The sequence below is a fragment of the Camelus bactrianus genome, chromosome 21, assembly GCF_048773025.1.
Source record: "Camelus bactrianus isolate YW-2024 breed Bactrian camel chromosome 21, ASM4877302v1, whole genome shotgun sequence".
In the NCBI taxonomy this organism is placed as follows: Eukaryota; Metazoa; Chordata; class Mammalia; order Artiodactyla; family Camelidae; genus Camelus; species Camelus bactrianus.
Window position 1 is genome coordinate 23,489,399 of NC_133559.1, and position 20,927 is coordinate 23,510,325.

The 20,927-nt window shown below is 43.4% G+C and overlaps 1 protein-coding gene and 1 pseudogene across 1 annotated transcript in view; both read right to left on the minus strand.

Moving 5' to 3' along the window:
- The window catches only part of ASTN1 (astrotactin 1), a 300,205-nt gene that overhangs the window by 213,764 nt on the left and 65,514 nt on the right, over nt 1-20,927 (minus strand). The gene's annotated exons all lie outside the window — the stretch shown is intronic.
- Nucleotides 16,596-17,638, minus strand: LOC105069007 (casein kinase I pseudogene; annotated as a pseudogene).

Consider the following 20,927-nt stretch of genomic DNA (forward strand, 5'->3'; position numbering starts at 1 on the left):
GTTACACTGCCTCTCAAAGTCCAGAAAAAAAATTGGAAATATGATTTTTTAATATTCTAAGATGCTTCTACTTTGAATATTTTCTCTATTTCCCTGTCCAGTGTATTTAATTTTAGACTCTCCGCATTGTATACAGCACTGTCAAAATTCAAGTTCTGTCAACAGCCAGTAACCGCTGAGGTCCCATAATGAAGGCTGTGAATGTTATGTGTTTAATGCTCAAGCAAAAATGTCCATTTCTACCTTGGAGTTATTAGACCTGGCAGGGAAAAAACATCAATTTGTCACGTAAAATGTTCAACAGTCACACTCCTACTGTCCTTCGTCTTCCCTTCCTAAGTGTCTCTTCACTTCTCCATTTTCTGCCCTGTCACCAGGGGTAAAATACAGGCATCACACATCTCAAAAAAAGACTTTTTATAAAATTAAGTAAAAAGAGAATCAATTATTTTATCCACTGCTTGAACTCTACTAGACCAGCTGCCTTACTTCCTTTAGACCAACCGTAGTTTCTTGTAGAAATAAGGTCACTTTCATGGTTCGTAATTGCATCAAATGCATTTTTGTAGCAAATGACACACACTCATTTATGAAGTGACTCTTTTTCATTAATTGAGTAATTGATGAGGAAAGTCTGTGTGTCCCATCTTTGTGACTACAAAGAGATGGCACATAAGAGGTTAATGGACTTTCTCAAAATCACATCGTGCAACAGGATGAGAGTCAGGGTTCACAGCTTCTGCCTCTCCAGTCCAATTTGTTATTGGAGTCACAGAGGAATGTCTTTTAGTGAAACTTCTTGAGATTTTATGTCCCTAATTCTGTTCTGTTTCCCTAGGGAGGAAGTGTAGTGAAGGGGAAAGAGAATGGACATCAGAATCAGACAGACGTGGTTAGACTCCCAACTCTGACATTTGCTAGTCACGTGATCCTAGGCAAGTTACATCACCTCGGAGCTTCTGTGTCTTCATTTGTAAAATGTAGATAATAAGACACTTCAAAGGGCATGTGAAGATTAAATGAGACCACGTGTGACATATACAGCAGGCACTCAATACATGTGAGCACCCTTCCTGTCTGTACTTTTTTTGTTGGACAATTAAAATATAATTGAGCCACGAGAGAGATGACAAACTCAAGAAACTGAAGACTTAACTTCACTCATCTCCAATTAGTTTGTGAGTTCTAACATTTCAACTTGAAAATAAGATCAATTTTGTAGAGAAAACGCACTGATGGTACCACTTTAAATGCCAAGGTCTTCTTACCGGGCAGCATGTTCCATTGATCTTTCTATTCATGTGTCAGTCCACACTTCAGGACCAAGGCTGTTAATAGGTAGTAGGGAAAACATGAACTGGAAGAAGGAAGTTCAGGGACCACTAGTGGGCTATGTGGACTTTCTCTCATTCATTCATTTCTTTTCAAAGTGTTTTACTGAGTCCTACCTTCATGCTAAATACCAAAGATTACAAATATAAATAAACCTGCCCAAAAGTAGTTTACATTCTAGAATGGGCAGAGAAAAAAAAAAAACAACTAAAAATGCAATAAAGGGGCTGTGGGAGTACACACAAGATGGAGTGAGGGGATAAGATAAGGTTGCCCATCTTCAAAAGGAGAAGGCACCAGGGTGGTTTAAAAGAAGAGGTGATACCTTCACTCAGCTGAAAGGTGAGTGTGGTGTCCCAGCAGAGCGTGCGCGGTGAGGGGACGACACTCCGTGATGCAGAGCCATGTAATACTAGCAAGGCTCCCCCCTGGGGCAGCAAGGTGGTACTTGCTGGGTTTGAACTTTGTCCTCCAGGCAAAAGGGAGTGGAAGACAAGACCTGACTAGGGCTTCTAGAAAGGTGCCTGTGGAATGTAAAGACCAGAAGGGCTGAGATCAAAGTCAGGGAGATCAGCTGCCGCGGAGTCTTTGAGTGAAGAGGGGAGAAGGGCTTGCCCTGCGGAAGGGAGACATGGGAAAAGGCAGAGGGAGATGGAAGGGGAGGAATTAACAGAGTGTGTCACTGCTTGGATGTGGGGACGAGGGGAGGGGAGGACATGTGGATAACCCTGAAAGGCTAGTGTGAAGTTTACACATTCACCAGAGAGGAAACAGAGGATGGGGAGCAAGTTGGATGAGGGGGTGAAGGTTCAGACATCCGGACCCCTAAGTAGGAGCACCGCATAGACAGGAACGTGGACCCATCAGAAGGAACGGGAATGTCTCCTCTGTGGTCATGTACCAGTTACGGTAAGATGAAGCCACGGAAATGGATGAAGGCACCCATGAGTGTGCAGTGTGTAAAGGCTGGGGGCCAAGGATGAGACCAGGGACAACGCTGCCCTCTAGGGGCGAGGCTTCTCTGGGCCTCGGTTTCCTCTTCTGTTAAGTGAGTGGGATGGGCTTCTGGGCTCCCCCAGGTTACCTTCACCTCTACAGTGTCTCATTTCATGTCTTTTTATTTGGCTCAGGCTTTCCCTCACAGACGGCTCTTTCTTTCTTCCTCCTTTGTTATTTTTGGAAAAGGCTGTTTGAAGCTTAAGCTCCTCTGAAGGGGCCCCTTGATCCTTCTGTCACAAGGACGTGCATCGGAAGAGTACAGCAGGGAGACTTTGGGGAAGAAGAAAAGGCGAGCGAGAATCGGGGCCAGTCTCAGTGCCAGGCCGTGACCCTCCTGGGCCTTCAAAGAAGCCACAATAGCATGTATCTCCCTCCCACTCCTCAGATGTTCGGGGCAGGTGTTTTTGATACAAACCAGGAGAATAACACCAGCACCTTGCGTTAAATACTCCTGGCTTCCCTTCAACACTCTCCCTCCTGGTACTGGGGGGGGAGCTCCACCACCGCGGACCGTGCTGTAGTATTAGTACTGCTATTGCTAGCAGACTTTAAAGTATTAGGACCAGAGCATTTTCATTGGCCACATCCCCATTCATAATTTTACCCACTCTTCCGCAATGCATCCTATTTCCTATGTTTCTACATCCCGCCTGCATAAAGCACACGCGGATGTTCTCTGCGGAAAGTACACCCCAAATTCCTCTTAAACTCGAGATAAAGAGGAGGAAATTCCACTTATTTTTTGTATACTGCCTGTTTCTCATTAGCCTCGACTTCTTAGGCCCTCGGGTTATGGGCCAGTGGCTTACTTTCATGGCTGTATTACTAGATTTTATTACACTTGTACCGAGAGGCAAGATAGTCTCATTTTATATCTGGCGAAATAGGTTTAGTGACCTGATGACAATTGGCCATGGATCAGTATATTTTCCTTATTATGTGAGTCCAGGGCCATATGTTCTTGGTTGTCTGGGCGGAGTATAAAACGTATTGCCCATCACATGCAAATTCAACACCAGCTATCTATCGCCCTCTTTCTGGCACTGCCCAGTATCAGGAGATGACAAGCCTCCGGATTTTCTAAAATTCTTGTAGGAAAGCCATAGGTCCAAAAGCATTATTCTTTTCTCGATGCCAAATTAGGTCCTGTGCCATTGAGAAAAAAAATGTTTCATCTCATCTTTAAAAATAAAAACTTGTTTTTAGGTATTGGAAATTAAGAATTCCAAGTGTAAAGTCAGAAATGAATGAAAATGCAACAAATGGGCTTTCCCTGTATAACACTGTGATGAGGCTTTGGGTTTCTAACCCCTGGAATAAAATTCTTTCCTAATGCAAGGGCCTATTACATAGCAGAAAAGCAACAGAAGAGTTCTTTTCTCCCCTTGTTTTTGGTGGAACTCATCCTCAAATCCTCATTTGTCAACACGGTCTCTTAAGTGGACCACTCTCAGCGATAACCACCTGGGGTCAGGCTATCAAGATTATAAATGAAGTAGAGAACTGTAAGGGGGTCTTAACCCTCTTGGACCAAACCTCTGCAGGAAGCCCTTCTGCATCTCAGGTACCCAGCAAATGAGGGCCTGGAGGCCTCTAGGCATGCATGTTCTACATCCTCCAAATCCTTTCCACAGCATCCTTATCCTACCTTAGTAAGATGTCTTTCTTCTTTTGTCAGAGTAAATCCTCCCCTGCTGTCATTTAAACCTGTTCCTTTCGGCTTTGTCTTCTGCGGAGAGGGAAACCAGCTCCGTTCGAGCCTCCTCATAATACCTGCAAATATGTGACCGCCACCTGGGGAGGGCTGTGTGCCTCCGACTGTGGAGCACAGCGCTGCTCTGGCTCCCCGTCCCGAGGGGGAGTTAAGTTCTCCCAGCCACACTTCTGAAACCACCAGGGACTGAATGGTTGGAGGTGTCCCAATTTCCACTCAGGAGGAAGGAAAGGCAACTGACCACACTGAGCAGGGACGAGTGAAGCAGCCTGTTATGCGTTACCGCAACCCCAGGCCCTGCACGTCTCCTGCTGAAGACAGAGGCTGCCCTGTGAGTTCTTCCATGTGGTTTATCTAACGTCCCAATCACAGAGGTGCCTGAGTGTGTCCCTCCCCGAGGGAAAATCTCCAGAGTGGGTGCTTTCTGAGCCCAATTGCTGTTTTCATAACCCGAACCTATTATCCTGATCCCAGCCCATCTACAGGAGAGGTGGACTCCATTAACTTCCCTGCCCTTCACCTCAAGACATTTCCTCTCTTCACTTTTCCTTTCACGGCCCTTCCAGCCTCGAGGGAAAACTACTCTTCTTCTCAAAGTTCAGCCCCTCTGCCTGGGCCCCAAACTTCTCCCTCAGTTGCTGCCTCCGAAGATTGTGCTCTTCTCTCCCGTCCCTCTTACCTTCAATCTGTCTTTCCTGTAATTCTTCCTCTTTGGTCTAACATAATGCTAAAGGTGGTCCTTACCTCCATCTCCTCCTCCACAAAAACACTTCTGATCTTAATTTGGACTTCTCTTACTGTTCTTCTTTTCTTTCAATAATTGCCCATTCCTTCAAAAATGGAGCCTATGGAATAATTTTCTCTACTCATTCTCTCGTTTACTTCTTAACCCATTAACATCCACAAATGATACAGGGTGTGAGCAGAAGAGTCTGAACTTCTAACTGGGCCAAGAACCTCTCGAATACATGGCTTGGGCACAGCAAGTGAATGCTGAATGAGTAAAGGGATGAACACAGGAAAGGGATGGGCTAGCAGAGGGTCAGCATAAGGAATGACCTTTATTGAGTTACTGGTACTAATCCCTGCCAGGCACTGCGTTTGGTGATACAGATATTTGTCTTACTTGATCACAGATGACTTTGTTTCTCAATTCAAGTACTGCTCTTAACCATCCAAATGATATTGAACAAGTCAGTGACCTTTCTAGATTCTAGTTTCTGATCTATAAAACAAAGTGATTGGGCTAAAGGATTTCTCATGCTCCTTGACACCTAGGAGACAGGAAGGAAAAGCATTTGGTTGTATAGGACGGAGTAGAACTTAGAGATGAAATAGTCCTGAGTTTCTAAGTCTTCTTCCTTTCTTCCTTTTTCTTTCTTTCTTTCTTTCTTTCTTTCTTTCTTTCTTTCTTTCTTTCTTTCTTCCTTCCTTCCTTCCTTCCTTCCTTCCTTCCTTCCTTCCTTCCTTCCTTCCTTTCTTTCATCTGACATGGAACCTTGTATCGTATTTTTCTTTCTGTTTACCAAACTTATTTATTGTGTAATAATTTATTTTTTCTCTTTTTTTTCAAAGACACTGGGGTCATATGGCCCAATGACAAGATCATACTTTTTGAAGGCAAGTAGTATGAACTTGAATCCCACTTTGCCACTCACTAGCCCTATGACCCTGAACAGGCTACTTAACTGATATAAGCCTCAGATTCCTCACCTGTAAAATGCAGCTAAGGAAAAGGGCACCTGCAAAATCCCTGCCTCCAGGGATTTTTGTGAGAGGTGGTAGAGATAAAAAGCCTGGTTCACAGAATGGTTGGCAGGGAGAAGGCATGGTTATAAATGAGTTTCCCTCGTTTTCTCCTTCTCTTTTTCTTTAAGACCAAGGGCAACATTTCTATTAGATTCTTAACAAACACTGCAAATACCTCGTGGACACTTGACTCAGTGGCTCCTAGGCAGACTGGTGTCTTTCAAAGGAAATGACTGACCTCTTGGAACCCCATCATTAAATGATGAAATAACAGAGTTTGGCCACCTGCCCAAGTTTGTGGCAATGTCAAAATCAGCAACCAGGTCGTTTCATGATTCACGGGGTTCTTATTCAAGGCCCTCATGATGCTCCTTGGGGGATTCTTCATGGCCGATTTTGTGTTCCTCAGAAATGGAATGTTTTTTCAAACTCAGTAATTATGATCTGATACAAAGACTTCTCGGTATTGAGGTCGTCAGATGTCCTGGTGTTTCATAAGAGTAGAGAAAACCTCCCCTTCCCCCCACGTATCTTCTGGTGTTTTTCTTTCTTCCTTCTTGTCTCTCTAGTGGTACTTTCTCTGTAGTGTCATGGATCATTCAACCAACCCTTTTCTCTACCTTTAGCTTTCTTTTCACATCAACTAGTTTTAGACATAAATACAAATTTCAAGAAGGGGAAAAGCCATAACCTTAAATAATATTATAATGGAAAAAGAATTATTCCAAAAATGTTCCCTGTAGAATTTAACTCGCAGACACTGGAATTCATCTAGATGCTAGAAAATGGGTAGATAAATTATGGTACAGACATATGATGAAATATGATGTAGTACTAAATACCATTGACCACCATATGTTTCAAAGAACATTTAATGACATGACAAATCACTTACAATATACGGTCAAATAATGTTTTTAAACTTTTTTTAATTGTGTAAAATATGAAGTCAGTTTTCTAAAAAGAAGTTTTATATGAATAGAAAGTTGGTAATATATGTAACAAACTGTTTACAGTTCACCTCTGGAGAGTGGGGTTATGGCAGATTCTAAATTTCCTCTTTATATTTTTTTGCCTGCTTCTTCTAATTTTACTACAATCAATAAATAGTTTGTAGTGAAACGAAAATAATAGCTTTTATTTTGACACCATAGATTGTTAGGTATCTTCTGTGGCAACTAATAATGAATACTCAGGGTGTTTTGTTTATAAAACTGCCAGAGCTGTTCGCATGGGCTCAGACTATTATAGCTGGAGAGAACTGGAAAACAGCATCGATTCTCAAATTTTTTTCAACAGCAGAACTCTTTCTTCAGAAGAAACCTTTAAAGAGATGCTTACTATGTCAACAAAGATAAAAGAAGAGTGGTTCTCATCCCAGGAGGGATCATGGGCCCAGAGCATCCTCATCTTCCCGCCCACCTGATGGCAGCTGAAGCTGTTGATTGAAGTCCCGAAGGCTCTGGGAGACACTATGTGTCAAAATCCTGATATAGTACAACCTCTCTGTGCCACAGATGAAGAAACAGGCACCTAGAGGGGCAGTGACTTGCATAAAGTCTTCTGGGGTCTTGACCAGGACCGAAACAAAACGCCAATTTTCAGATTCCTGAGCTGGTTGTGTTAGAGACTTGCGTACGAGAGAAAAAGCATCTTTCAGTGATTGTTCTTGAGATCCAAGACTAGAAACAGGGCCTGTGATGCTGATCGTGAAGTCAGCCATCCTCAGCAGTGCGCTCAGCAAGCCATATGCAGAATTCTGCCCGTTCAGCAAGAGCCTGAACGTTATTTATTATTTGGAGGTGCCCGTGGCCTCTTTTTCAACCTTCAGACTCTGAATCTCCTCTGATCCCCACCTCTACCCTCAGGCTGCCTAGGTTTACAAGATGTACTAGTAAATCCTTTCCCCTCGTTGCGATGAATCAATGTCCCTGGGGTCTGCCGTCCTCAACCGTGTTTCACACAGAGCCAGCTTTGGGATGAAAGCATAAACCCTCAAATTTTGCTGAAGCTGTTCGGAGAGCCCAAGGTGCTGGTGGGAGCTGGGGAGTGTTCATCCCCACTTGCGAGGCCAGCTCCTACCCTGGTAATTACATTTTGCTTCAAAAAATGTGTCCCTGCCACTGCAGTTAGATGCAGTCTTCATTTTCACCTCTCCAAGTGAAGTTTGGAGTTAAGGTCTCTCTGAGGGTGGCCTGCTGACCCTGGAGGTGGCCTCGTTCCAGGCATGGCTGCATTTCGGCACCAGCTAAGCTGGGCTTTCCGTCCTGGGGTTTGCTGAGCTGTTTGCAAAGAGCTTTAGATTAAAGAAGCTGTATACCTGAAAAGCATTATTATCACCTAATCTTTTTCTATCTTCAACTCCAGCCACAGTGATGAGGAACCACCCTCATGTGCCCAGAGTTTCAGCTTAGTATAAGCCTAAAGGCTTGGATTTTGAAAATACATCTCAACCCCTCAGATGTGACAGAATTGAACTGGAAATCTACTTAAGAACCAAAAGAGAATGGAAGGCTTCCTACTGCTACCCATGGAGGTGGCTGCCTGCCTGATGCTTCTGCCAGCATGGAGAAGCCAAGACAAAGTTCCATTGCCAGAGTTGAATAATATTCACTCCTTAGTGTCCAGCCAAGCTTTTGTGGCTCCCCATCTCACAAGGGGCAAAACAGAGGCAGTATTCTTGAGCTTGAGAATCAGGCTGATAAGCCAAAGACACAGAGTAGCTAGAACCACGTGCTGTGACCTTCACCACGTGCCTGATTACATACTTGGCCGAATGTGGCTAGTGTCACCATTAGTACAATCAAAAAGGCAGGCAGGATAGTCATAAGGGGAAAATACACGTGTTTTGGAGTTATCAACAAACCAAGAGACACTAATTATTCTGAAAAATCCTACACTCTGTTGATATTATACTATTTTAAAAATCATTTTAAATGTTTCTCTTTTAAAATGTGACATGCTCATTTGAAGAAGTCAACCAACCCAGAAGTTTCTGAAGCAAAACTTCTGCCCCTCTGCCTTGCATCCTACTCCCAAAAGTAACTAATACTAAAGTTTGAAATATATTTTGCGCACCCTTCTCCGAGCTCGTGTAAATACAGATAAGCACACGTGGAGTTTTTCTTCCCTCCTTCTTTCCTTCCTTCTTCCCTCCCTCAACAAAACAGTGTAACAAAAACATCAAAATACTTCCATTAAGGTTTAGAAAATTGTAATACTCCTTTGATATGAACTGTTTCACCTGACCCAGAGTCAGAATGAGCCAAATTACTGTACGTGTCTCTTCTCCACAGCCCCCACTCCCCTCCACTTTACAGGAAGGACAATGGGCAGATACATGGGCATCGAGCAAGCAAGAGAGGATGGAGATTTCTCTTGGTTTCTGTAACCAGCACAGCCAGTTCTTCTCAAAAGCAGAGGAGGTGACCCAGGAGCCCTTGCCCTAACTTCATCAATGTGGAGGCTGGGGGCTTCCTGATCTGTGATTTGTTTGATGCCAAGAGTTATCCTGCCCAGTGGGAAGCTCACGCCACCAGGTGGTCCCTGGAGGCCCCAGGAAAGCTTCTGGATTGTTTCGGAATGGGACCAGATTTGACCCTTTCAATAACAAAAGCTCCTATAGAGGGAAGTGAAAGCTATTTCTGATCATTTAGATAATGTATTAATCTTTGCCCCATAGCTACGACCTACGACAGGAAGGAGAGAGACAGACACTGAAAGAGGCACCAGAGGGTCACCATACCCTGATAATGTTTGAGACAAATAAGATCAATAAGAACAAGTACCCCTTGATTTTCAGGGTCCAGTTCACAAAACATTAGAACCCTTATCTGATGACCCCCACCAGGATATACACACTTACACACCCACATCACCCTCTCACACACGCTCACCACTCACACAGAGACACATGCAGAAAGAGTGGTATCTTTATTCTCACTCACCCTGCAGCCCCCTCCCTGCACTGCCCCAGCCCAAGAGCCCGCCCTCCACCTGCATCTCACACTCTCCCCACTACCAGCAGCACGCTGGGCACTCTGGGCTTCTTCCCCAACCCCACAAACCCCGTCAGAATGGACTTTTAGGAAAAGGGCTTGAAATCAGACACTGAAATAGAAATTAGAAGTCACTAAAAACAGTCACCTCTTCCAGGGTGTTATCAGTCAGTAACTGAGCAAACCTTTTACTTCACTTTGTTTAATAAAAATAAGGCCATCCTCTTCACTTCTGACACCAAAAACATTAATTGCCCCTGTATTAGTTCAGCCCTGCTCACATGAGTATAAATGTACACACTTGTAAAACACACACACACACATACACTCCTCAGTCACTGCCACTTTAACCAATGCAATGAAACACAACTCAATACAATACAACACAATACAGTACAAAGGCAAGTTAGAAAGTTAGGACTTATACACAGTCAAACTGATCATCTCTGCAATCCATTTTTACCATAAGAGCCAACCATCACCATGTGACAATGTCCTAGATGGGAAGGAACTGGCAGTTCCACCAATCAGTAACCCACAGTGCAGCACTTTGTTCATCTACTATACATATATGCATGTATGTATGTGTGTGTGTGTGTGTGTCACATTGACTATATTTAGTTTATCTGTCTTCCCTAATTTAAAAGATGACTAACATTAGTTAAGTATATACTAGGTGCTAGGCATAGACATTCCTTTACAAACATTAAATCATTTAATCCTCAAAAGAACTCCATGGTGTTGGAATTCTTAGTATCCTTTTTAGACGGTGAGCTTCCTAAAGGACTGAGATCCATGAGACAGTCTTGTGTCTGCAGTCCCTGGTACAGTGTCTGATAGATAAACCAGCAGGGTGGCTTGACAGATAAAATGTTGAGATCTTAAAACTAGAAGAGATTATAAAGGTCATCTAGATCCTATTCCATCTGATCATAAATTCCGTCTAAATGGTCATCTGGCTTGTATCAACAAAGCTCAAATAACACTCCACCTAAAAGACCACCTATCCATGGAGAACTCATTTGAAATGCTCTCTACTTTGAGTCAAAACATCTCCTTCTCTGAATCTCAATCCATCAACCTTTTGTACACCTTAGTCTTTTCCCACATCTATGCTAAAGACCTTCAAATATCTCAAGTCTGCTCGCATGGTTCTCAGATCTTTGTCTGATGGAACAGAACTAGTTTGTTCAATTGTTCCTTATCCTTTCAACATGTCTTGGAACTCCTCTAACATTCCTTTTACATGCCTTTGTTTTCAAGATTGAGTGGTGAGGTGGGGCTAAACACAAAGGTTAGTAAGTGGCAGGTGATTAACATATATAAGTGAGTTTGGCCCTGCTCATGGTAATGAAGGAGTGATAAGGATGGTGGTGAAAGAAGAGGCCCATTTTGCCAAAATGCCTTTAAATAAGAAAACAGACTGTGAAAACTAAATATAATGTGCATTTGGACTACAGTCACCCACTGAGTTGGATATTCCCTGAAACACAGCAACTAGAACTGACCGCAAAAGTCTGGGTGTCATTTGACCAGCTCTCAGAAAAATGATGTTAATCTCTCATTGGAGTAACTATACTTCTATTAATGCTGCAAACATTACATTAACCTTTTAGAATGTGACATTCTGTTGACTCACATCAGGCTCTCTGCGAACTAAAGCCTGGAATTATTTTTATAGGGTTGTTATTAGTTGTTTTTCTTGAATGCAGTTTTAAGATTCTATGTTTGTTCCTACTAAATTTTACCTTGTCAGATTCGGCCTATCTTTCTGGTCTGTCAAGATTCTTTTAAGTACTGACTTTTCCATTTTTGCCATCCAATGCAAATAATTCCTTTGCTAGTTTCATGTAACCTATAATTATGATAAGCATGCCTTTTTATTGAGATATAATTCACATACCATAAAATTCACCCCTTTATAGTGAACAATCAGTGATCTTTAATATATTTGCGAAGTTATACAACCATCACTACTATCCAATTCCAGGAAATTTCCTCATGTCAAAAAGAACCTCTATTCTCATTAGCAGTCCCCGTCCCTCCTCCCTGCATCCTCTGGCAACCACTGATTTACTTTCTGTCTCTAAGGATTTGCCTATTATGGACATCCCATATAAATGGATTCGTGTAATATACGGTCTTTTGTGTCTGGTTTCCTTCACTTAGAATAATTTTTTTTTAAGATGTGTCCATGTTGTAGCATTTTATCAATACTTAATTTTTATGGCCAAATACTAGTATATTGTATGGATATAGCACATTTTGTTTATTCATTCTTCAGTGGATGTACAGTTGGATTGTTTCCATTTGTGAACATTAAGAACAATGCTGCTATGAACATTCGTATGTAAGTTTTTTTGTGGGCAGATGTTTTCAGTTCTCTTGAGTATATACCTAAAAGTGGAATGGCTGGGTCATATGGTAACTCTATGTTTACCTTTTTGAAGAAATGTCAAATTGTTTTCCACATCAGCTGAACAATTTTACCTTCCCACAAACAGTGTACGAGGGTTCCGATTTCTCCACATCCTTGCCAACACTTTCTACTGTTTGTCTTTTTGATGATATCTATCCTAGTGGGTGTGAAGTGGTATTTCATTGTGGTTTTTATTTGCAGCTCCCTGAAGGCTGATGCTGTTGAGCATCTTTTCATGGATCATTGACCATGTGTATGTCTTCTTTGGAGAATGTCTATTCAAACTGTAGCCCAATTTTGATTTGGATTATTAGTCTTTTTATTGTTGAGTTGTAGGAGTTCTTTATATATTCTGGATACAAATCCTTTATCAGATACATTATTTGCAAATATTTACTCATTCTGTGGGCTGTAGTTTCAATTTCCTGCTATTGTTCTTTGAAACACAAAAGTTTTGAAGTTTGATGAAGTCCAATTTATCGATTTTTTTCCTTTGTTTGTGCTTTTGGTACCATGTAAGATGTACTGCCTAATCCAAGATCACAAAGACTTACACCTATGTTTTCTTCTAAGGTTTTTATAGTTTCAGCTCTTACATTTATATATCAAATCCACTCTGAGTTATTTTTCATATATGGCTTCAACTTCATTCTTTTGCACAGGATATGCAGTTTTGCAGTTGTACCAGCACCATTTGTTCCCACACAATTGTCTTGGCACCCTCGTTAGAAATGAATTGTCAACAAATGTAAGGGTTTATTTCTGGACTCTCAACTCCATTCCACTTTAATATGTCTATTCTTATGCCAGTAGTGCACTGTCTTTATTACTGTAGCTCTGGAGGACAAACATGTTTTTCAGTGTTACAGAAGTCAGTTATGGAAAGGGTGAACAAGGCAGGACTGAGGACGGAGCCCTGTGGCATATGACACCAGAATATAAGCTCATGAAGGAGGAAGCACATCCTCAGTACCTAGAAAAGGGTCTGACATGTGGCAAAGCTCTGAATAAAAATATCTGTTGACATTGAATGAATAACTGAATAAAAAGTATGATTAGAATCCACCATCAAATTTCAACCATGTATGGATCTACCTAGGTGAGCCAGGATTCTGCCTTGTCTTTCCATCATGTCTGCAAAGCTAGTGTGGAAGACCCTGTCAAATGTTTTGCTGAAGTCTAAAGGACGTTTATTTTATTGCTCAGTGTCAGGATACTGAATGTGACATCCATCAACTTACTAGCAAGAGAACAATGACTTAGACCATTCGTAGGACAGGCAGGACTCTACCTGGTGAGTTAAGAAGGAAATCCTCTCTTACCTATTCCCTTAAAACCGCCACTACCAACTTAAAAGAACTGCAAAATCCCATGCCACTACATTCATATTATTTGATAATTCAAGAGAAAAAGAAGAATCCCTGTCTGGTGAACTAACAGTCTGAGACGTCACATTTGCCCTTTTGGGAACAGCAAGCTCAGGAAGCAACAATGAAAAACAAGCGAAAGAAGACCCTGCACACTTTCAATGCTGGGGCTGCCAGGGCTCTCCTGGCTTCTGAATGGGCTCTGGACGATTGAAAGACAACAGACAGAGCAGATTTCACCAAAAGACGAACGAAAAATCAACAAAGAGAAGGAGAGATTCCAACCTTCCCACAGATTTATGACTAACAGAGTTTTTGCTTTTTAAAGTTCGATGTTTTTTTCTTGATTGTATGTGACAGCTGACTTTTTAGCTGTGTGTTTGTAACAGTCCTAGACAGTCAGGTCTCTGCATTTCATTGAACGTTTATAGTCTAGGGCTTACATTTTGGGTGCAGATCTATACACAAATACTGACACTGACATCAGCTCCCAAGAGAGCCTGCTTATAGAAATATCCTTGCCTGAACTCTCATGAACTTTCAGGCAACTCCTATAATTCAATCACTCCAGCATCGTATACTAATGCTGCTTTCTTGTTAAAAAAAAAAATCATCACCATTTTCATTTGATATTGCTACACAAATTATCTCATTTACTCTTTTCAATTGAGATAGATATTGGCCTCCACTGTACAGATGAAAACAGCAAGTCTCAGAGAAGTTGAGAAAATGATCAATTCATAATCAGAGGAGCCAAGACTCAAACCCAGGTCGGTCTGACACCAAACTGCATGTTCTTAGCCACTGTACATCCTGCCTGTCAAAAGACCAGACTGCATTACAGATATGCACAGGGTGGTTTTAAATGAAGAGAGGCTGCCTGAGCACATGACTGTCTCCTGCATAAAATCCAACTGCTGCTCCTCTTCCTCTAGATCCTTGCCCTGGACTTGGCCAGTTCAAATGGCCATAATCTCAAGCCCATTACCTCTTCTTTTTATCCTTCTTACATTCTCAGTATGTATTTTCATTGGCAGTGTTGCTTTTGTGTGCATGCATGTGTGGCAAAAAACAAAAAACAAAAACAACAAAAAAACCCATTTCACATGAAATCTACCTTCTTAACAAATTTCTAAGTGCACAGTATGGTATTGTTAACTATACACACACCGTTGTACAGCAGAGATCTAAAACTTTTTCATCTTGTGTTACTGAAACTCTGTACCCATGGAAAAGCAACTTCCCATTTCTTCCTCCCCTGCTCCCTGGCATCCACCATTCTCCTTTCTGTTTCTGTGAGTTTCACTACTTTGGATACCTCATATAAGTGAAATTATGTGTTATTTGTCCTCCTCTGATGGCTTATTTTCACTCATTTATCAATGGACATTCAGCTTGCCCCACATCTTGGCTATTATTCATAATGCTGCAATGAACATGGAAATGCAAATATCTCTTCGAGATCCTGTTTTCAATTATTTTGGATAAATATCCAGAAGCAGGATTGCTTGATTGTTTTATACAGTGGTTCTACTTCTAATTTTTTGAGGAATCGTCATAACGTTTTCCATAGCAGCCATGCCATTTTACATTCCCACAGTGTACAAAGGTTCGAATTTTTCCACATCATGGCCAACATTCATTACTGTATGTTTTTTAATAAAAGCCATTTTAACAGGTGTGAAGTGGTATCTTATCTGCACTTCTCTGATGATTAATTATGTTAAGCATCTTTCATAAACCTACCAACCATTTGTGTATCTTGGAGGAATGTCTATTCAAGTCTTTAGTCCATTTTTAATGGGATTATTTGGTTTCACCATTGAGTTGGAGTTCCATATATACAATGGATACTTTTAGAGAAAAGTCCTATTAGTATTTTTCCTCCAACTGCCAAATACCTTCCCCTTATTTCACAAGGAAATTTCTCGATATTAGGTGTAGCCTTAACAAGTGGAGCTCCCATGAACACAGTCTTTGCGGTCAGAGCCTGGCCTGAATCCTAGCCTCATCATCTATCAGCTGTATGTCTCTACACAACTCATTTGATAAATCTAAGCCTCAATCTCCTCACCTCATAGTGGCTATAATAGTGATACCTAGATCAAAGGTTTGTCATAAGGATAAATAAAATAATACAGTGCCAGACACTTAACAAAGCCCGCATGGTAGCTATTCTTTTTATTTTGGTTTCCTTTCCTTTCCTTTTTTTTTTTTTTTTTTTTTAAGGCCTCTAAATTCTTTGGCTTCCAGAAAGCATCAGAGAAACGGAAGTGCCATTCCTATACACTTTGTAAAGCAACATCTCGACGCACACGCCGACGGGATGCCCCCAGCGGCTCTGCCCGTGTAGCACGCGGGCCCCCAGCGCACCCACACCACCTGGGCTCTCCGACGCGGCTGCCCGCTCCGCGCGCACCTGCGGGGCTGGGTCGGGCTTTAAGGCACTTACCTCCCACGGCTCCGCCCGCAGCACGGAGAAGCCAGCACACATCCCGCGCGGCCCGCGGGGCCACGTGCTGGCCGACCCGATTCCGCGTCCTGGCGCAGCGCAGGGAATGGGTGCGCAGGAACACCCCGCAGGTCACGCCCGCCCGCCCAGACTTTGAGAAAATGGCCTTTGGATCAAGGTAGGCAAGCTGAACTTTATGACACTAACCGGGCTGGGGGGGTGGGGGTGGGGGTGGGGCGGGAGGAGGGCAGCCACTCTACTCACTCAGCAAACACAGGCGGAGGCTCAGGGCCAGGCGGCCACTGTGGTTTTCCTTTTTCCTTGTTTTAAATAGTTAATGCCCTTGGCGGGCAGGACTAGACACAAGTGTAGAAATCTCCAGTCTTCTGTGAAGGAAGTGACCCCACGTGTGTAGGGGGTGGGAGGGAGCGGCAGCTCAGCCGCCCCCATCCCCCCACTCCCCGCAGTCTGCGTTTGTCTGCGGCCCCGCGGCGATGGGGCTGGCCCAGAGAGGCTGCCGCGGAAGGATTCAGGGGCTGCTGCAGCCCCAGGGTCAGTTGTGCCCCTACAGCAATTTTCTCTCTCTGTTCTCGAAGAAACAGCAGCACTTGGTGTGGTCAGCCACCACCACCTCTGTGGGGGCCGTGATGGGGGCATTGGAATGACCAGCTATGGGGTGGTCTGCATTCAGCTCCCTGTCGGTAGCGTTCAGTGCCTGGTTTTTGCTGTGTAGCAAGGCTTTGTCCCGAGCCTGAGGCTGCGAGGGCAGGTCGGTGTGGACCGTGCCAGTTGGCGTGGGCAAGGGCTTCCCGGCCCAGTCGTACTCTTAGCCAAACACCAAGCAGCTCTGGTGAGAGAGGTCGGTGAAGAGCTTGGGCAGATAGTCGTAGCTGGGCTTCTTTAAGTCCAGGCGCCGCACTTGGCCATCTCCTCTGGGTGTCCCCGGTCTTCTGGTAGCGCTCCCCGAGCCTGTGGACCTTGAGGCCTTCCAGGGCAGGCTGCTGCGCAGTCAGTACATGAACGCGCGGTCCAGCGCCTCCAGGTCGTCCGACGGCTCTGCTTCTTGCCCAGGTGTGTGTTGCTCGCGGAGCGTGCAGTGCGTCAGGCTCTTGTGCTCGCCGTAGGGTGTGTGCTTTTTGGTCTGGAGGGTCTAGGGGGTCCTTGGCCAGGCTTGAGTCGATGACTTGGATGGCGTGCTGCCACTTAGTGCCGGCCGCCGCGCCAGGACGCTCTTCGTCCTCACGTCCTGGCAGGGGGGGCTCGTGGTGTGCACGGACTCCGTGCACGTGATGAGCTGGAATGCGCGCACCGTCTGGCCGTGAACGTGCGCTCACACAAGTCGAGCAGGTCCTCCAGGCTGGGCCCGAGCAGCTCGGGCACCATGGTGGTGTACTTGCCGCAGGGGCCGAAGTGGTAGCCCTGAGGGACGCCCTCTGCGGCACCGAGCTGCTTGTAGAATTGGTAGTCCAGGTGCAGCTGCGGCACCGGGGACTTGATGGGCTCCAACTTAACAGATATTATTTGTTTGCATAGACCCTTTCCTAGCCAGAGCTCCCGGAAGTCGTCACAGCCTAGCCGCTTCTCGACCCGGAAGTTGGGGTCCACCATCAGGACCCCCGGGCTGGTCCCCGCGTTCCGGACACCGTGTGGCTGGTCCGGCTGCTGGCCTTGGACGTTCTCCGGCCCTCCTCAGACTCCCCTTTCCCTTATGGCAGAATGCGTAAGTTTGTGTCCCCTGGCCTGTCCATGGTGACTCTGCTGCTGTGCAAACCCCGGCTCCGGGGAGACCTGCGGTCGCGGCGGCTCTTCCGGGCGGGCACAAGGGAAGCCCCGCGGGCTCCTTGCTAGTGAGATGCGGGTGCTCGCGAGGGCCCCGGCCACGGCGCTCATCTCAGAGGCCTCGGGGCCACACGCGCGGGGGGAGGACACCCGCTGCTCACAGGTCCCGCGGGCTCAAGTCGCGTGGCTCTGCGCTGACGTCCTCCGCGGTGGCCGTGGCTGGGCGGCCCGGGCTCCGTCAGCAGCGAGGCGCGGGCTGCAGCTCCGGACCCAGTTCGAGCACCGCCCCCGGGTCACTGCCGCCCTCGGCATGTTGGGCGCGGACCTATTATTTATTATCTGCTTCTCTGGATCCTCTGGATCACTCAGTTTGCTCTGTCTCAGTGTTTTTCTATACAGTGATAATGTGACTTTTCTTTACATGGCATTACGTGTTGTGGTCAATGTCAGTAAGTAAATTGCTGAGAAGGAAGCAAGGAGAAACAGAATACAGAAAGGGAAAAACAGAAGGACAAAGTAGAAGAGAGATTTAAAAAAATCATTATTCATAATCTCTTATGATAATGAAGATCAGTTGATATCCATTCCTGCCCTCCATCTGCCCCAAGATAAGGAAGCGAGTATCACTGGGTACATCCAAGAGGGAAATAAAGGTGAGAATACTCATTCCATGACCTGTTGCTAAATGGCTGCCTATTCATCCCAGATCTCTTAAATGACCCAGTCTGTGATTTAGGTTCCAAGAGGTCATGAAATGAACCCAGATCACTTCTATTAATGTTAAATGAGCCTGTAAGTGCCCGTTGGGCAGCAAATCAAAACCACTGTTAGCATCTACTCTAACTTAGGAAGTTCCTGTCTCTTAAAGGACCAGCTAGCTGCCCTTTCATAAAAGATCTGTTTTTCCTATGAATAATACATATAGTAGTAGGAAAGAAAATACATCGCCATTAAGCAGTATCAATTCTCAACATACTGGATATAATCTCTTATACTACTATGATTAAAAATTAAACATGGAAGTATTACATTGAAGAAACTCCAAAGTTGATTTTTATGTACTCTCTTTTTTTTTCCTCCAAAAACATCATTCTTACCAACTTTTCAATTTAATTATATTCCAGGGAAAAACAGGCAGGCAAAAAAGAATAAATCAACATATAATCTTCCTTTAAAAGCCTGGCTTATATTTTATGATCTGCACAGGCTGTTTAAAAACAAAAATCAAGTCTGAACTCTTCTACAATGAACACATAATATATTCCATTATTTTGTTATTTTTAAAAGGATAATCATGTAAAATATCAGATCAGTTGTATTTTTAGACACAAGAGACTTTCATTGACTGTGCAGGCTTTCATTGACTGTGTGAGTTGCTGTTAACCTATTTCCATATCTTAAGTCCCTGACAAAGAGCTGGTGCTCAGTGGGTAGTTTCTGAATAAATAACTACCAGTACTGAAAATTAAAACTAGGAAGATATTTGAGGTTGGGACAATTCAGTGTCTGGCCAATAAGACTGCCCAGTGGATTTTCCCCTCCTCTGCTTCACTTCCCTTTTTGCTGAATAAAGAGCTGTCACTGAGAGGAGGATTCTTAATTGTTGTCCTTAAATTCACTTAGGACAAGCATTCTCATCTTGTTTATTTAAGAAAGTCCCTGAGAAAGCTAATTGAACTCAGAGAAGTATGGGCATCTACCTTCCTAAGCTATGAATATAAAAAATAACAACAATAATAATATATTTAATTTTAAAAAGTTGGTTACATGCATTTCAATCAACATACCCAAATTGATTAAAATTCAAATCACAGGACTTCTAAAGGTGTTAAGATTCTTACATGTCTTGGAACCTAACCTCTCCTTTTAAAAACTGTGTAAGTTGAAGTAGAAATTAAGTGAGTGTCCCAAAGATACAGACTTGTCCCCAGGTACCTAATTCCAATTCCAACGCGTGTTCCATTTGACTGCACTCTACTTTTAACCCCTTCGTGCTTTATGGACAGATAATAAAAATTAGTTAATGCAGATGATGACGATAACGAAATGTCACTGTGCTGGAAACAGGGAAGTGCGGTCAGTTAGCTGACATTTGGTGATGCTTTTTTAAGGCAGAACATGTATTATTTCCCATCTTTCTCTGCATTTAAAAAAAAAATCTATGTGCTTTGCAGAAAAAAAAAGCCTTAGGTAACTAAATATCATTCATTAAGACATTTAAGACAAGTGACATCTCCTAGTAATACATTTCCAGAACAGAACAAGCAGGATAACGATAGCTTAGAAACTGCATACACATAGAATTTTTCTACTGATACCTTAATCCCCTGCTGACCAATTGTTAAAAGTGGGCTTTTATTGTACCATAAAAATGAACAAGCTGAGGTTTTCACATCCGAAGAAAGGTTGGTACCGCCGTGGAAAATGTTTTGCCTTCAGGAGTCCAGGATGAGAGAAAATCGTTATTACTCTTGGGTAAGGACCACTAACTATTGGGATAGAATTGGGTAGTGAAACCTCATTTGTGAGTAGCACATAAACTACAGCTTGAGCAAGATGATTCCATTTCTAATTATAAGATTATTACTGATGCAAGCTTGGTCTTGGGGTCCTTTCCCAATGTTACCACTAATATGACCTTGTCTTTTAAAAGCCAAAGACCCAGCTTTGGAGAACTGTTTGACAGTAGCTATGAAAGCTAAGCACTTGCATCCACTATATGCCAGAAATTCCACTCATAGGTGTAGACCTAACTAAAATGCATTTATTTATTGGTCAAAAGACATGCACAAGAATGTTCGTAGCAGTCCTATTCAAAAGAGCCCCAAACTGGAAACCACCCAAATGGCCATCGATTGTAAGATGGATAAATACATTGTGATGCAGTCACACAATGGAGTACCATTTTGCAGTGATAATGAGTGAACTCCAGCTACTCTCAATTATATGAACACATTTTCACAAAAACATACTGTAGAGTAAGTGAAGCCAGCTATGCCAGAATTTGCACTGTATGATCTGTAATATGAAATTTAAAAGTGATCAAATGATAATATGTGGTGTTATAATTCCATTTAGTGCTTCCCCTGGGTGGGGTGGTGGTGAGTGGAAGGGCACA